Source organism: Meleagris gallopavo, chromosome 1 (assembly GCF_000146605.3).
Source record: "Meleagris gallopavo isolate NT-WF06-2002-E0010 breed Aviagen turkey brand Nicholas breeding stock chromosome 1, Turkey_5.1, whole genome shotgun sequence".
In the NCBI taxonomy this organism is placed as follows: Eukaryota; Metazoa; Chordata; class Aves; order Galliformes; family Phasianidae; genus Meleagris; species Meleagris gallopavo.
Genome location: NC_015011.2, coordinates 163470903 through 163473617, shown reverse-complemented (window position 1 = coordinate 163473617; position 2715 = coordinate 163470903).

The following is a 2715-nucleotide window of genomic DNA, read 5'->3' as shown; positions in this document are numbered from 1 at the left end:
AAAAAGAATAAAGAAGAGAAAAGCTTCATGACAAGAGGGTTGTTATATCAATAAGGAAAGCAATAAAAACATTGACTTTATGGAGTCTCCTGCCCTGGGGTGTATGTTTTGTAAAGCACTTTTTCAGTCGGTGCCAGGCTGGGATTACTAAATGTGATAACCAGATTCTGATAATCTGTATGTACAACAAGCTGAATAGCTGGACAGTGCAAATTGCGCTGATTTTTGTCATACTTAATGACAGTTATTATTCTGTCCTTAACGCTTCCTTAATTTTCAAAGCAATGTGTGGTGCTTTAGCCTGGCCCCATGCTGCTCCTGTTCAAGGCAGTACAAATTTCATCTTTGATTTCAAAGGGAACAAGCTCAGAGCAATGGAGCCAATAGCAACTGCACTACAAGGCTATTCTTCTGGTGGAAAAATAGGCTACTGTATCAGGTTACTTCTAACTGTGAAGCACCACAGTGATGGTACCATTCAAATATTTGCCCTGTGACACACCATGCAGCTCAACGCACTTCCAGCTGGTGCTGGAGGCTTCCCAGCTAGCGTGCTGCAGAGTAGGTGCCCAATTGGGCTCGTTTTCAGGTGCCCATTTCCGCTAGGTCATAGCCAAAGTCCAACTCTGTTGGCAGTGACTCCATAAAATGTCAGTAGAGCTTGCTCTTCTGTGGTCAAAGGTAAGTTGAGTCATTCATCTTGATGAAGTATTCCTTAATTTCCTTTATTTCACTGAATAGCACAGTAAACAAACTATCCATTTCATAAAGAGATTATAGAGAAGGAGAGTTGCCAATACAATCTTGCAAATGCTAAACCTGAAATTGCCTTTTGTTTGCTGCTTTATAGTACATCTTTTCTTCATGCCCTCTAGAGCTGACAGAATAGCACTTGTTTAAAAAATATGTGACAGAAAATACCATGGGAAGAAATGTATTGTTAAATCTCAGCCAACCCGCAAGAAGGCTCAAGCCGGGACTGTCAACACATACAATCCTGATTTAATGTCTGCTCTTTGCAGCAAAAGAAGGCAGGGTAGCTAAGCACAAATTAATTAAAAGACTGAAAGGAAAGAACAGAGCAAATTTTATTCTTTTCTAATCCCAACCCAAATGCAGTTGGCAAATATCTATCTAGTGTACAGGGAAATGGCTTCATTTTGCAGTCCCTACCTAGTGAAAGCTATAACCCAGTTTATGGCGGAATCATCATTTTATTTGAAGACACAAACAAAACTCCTGCTGATTTCAGTGGAGCTAGGCTTTCATTTGAGAAGTTTATCTTGTGCTGTTTCAGCACTTCCAAGAAACGAATATTAATATTTTTTTTCAGAATCATGTATTTCTTGGTCTGTATATTTCAAGCAACTCATCATAATCACGCTGCACATACAGTGTGACAAAATTTATTTCTCAGAGCTGCGGGATGCCATTTTACTGCTTGGCCCTCATTGGAAACACACTACATCAGCCAGGCAAAAGACTCTGGCACTTAAATTGACCTTTCCAAGAAGAGATGTGCTCAGGCTCTTGGGATTGCCAAACTACTCGATGGCTGGAGGTACCCACAGCATCGGTCTGCGAATGCCTCTTTGTTTGGCTTGGTTCCACCAGAGAAAACAACGTGTGTCACACTCTGTCAGAATCACTCGAATCCATTCTGGACACTGTGGACACTTGCCAAACGAAAGCAGCTAGTTTCATTACAGCAAAGCAGAGGTTTGAACTCATGGATTGAAAACACTGCCATGGAAGCAATGCATAAAATCAAAACAAGCAAACAAAAAACAAAAAAGCACACTGAAAGTTAAAGGATGTTTGATAGCCACCTCTGCCCATGCCATCACTTAAACCTCCTCTGAAGCATCACTGAGCACTGGAGAATAAGCCCAAAGCAGTGAGAAGTCGTTTTTGGAGGTGCTTTTTTTCGGCACTCCAATATTCCAAGATTGCCATTAAACCTGACTGTGTCAGGGTTTCACAATCTCAGAGTACACAGGTTCCTTTCTTCTATTAAGCAACTGAAGGAAACCTATGTTGTTTTTGTGAGAATAAGGCATGTTTTAGTAGTGTTCTGGATGGAGGATGTTAGTGCAAGGCTAATGTTCCTGATCCAGAAGTTAAACTCACCCTAGATTGCCCTTCACTGATGACATGACTTGCCCAGAGGATTTCTGATAGCGTCACAGCAATGTACACTCTGCTTATCACAGAAAGAATTACACACAATGTTTTGAAAGCCTCTTGGATTTGTAGGAGACTAGTGCTGGCTTTCCATAGACACTGTGTATGATGTTATGGTAGGTGTGGAGCTCGGCTTGTCACCTTCCCACCCACCTTACGTCAGTATTACAAAGCCATCGTAACATGTGCTATTGTGTCAGCAATGGCTGTACAGTCACCTTCTGCAGCTGCTGCTGTGCAGGGCTGCAGTCTGCAGCAGGGCTAGTAAAGCCTGGTCCCCTGCAGTTGTGTGTCTTCCAGCTGTGAAACTCCGGAGAGCTTTAACTATAGGGTTTTCATGCAATATCCTTGCCTTTTCTCTCCGTCTTCAACTCATCTCCATCCTCACGCCGTATCAGAACAAAATGTTGCACTGTAACCCTTTTCCTTTGTTTATACTAAGCTTGTACAAACCCAATACGATTGGGATCTCTATGTTTTTGACAAAAATTGTGGAAATCGCATATGGCTCAGAAATAGGAGGAAAAAAAT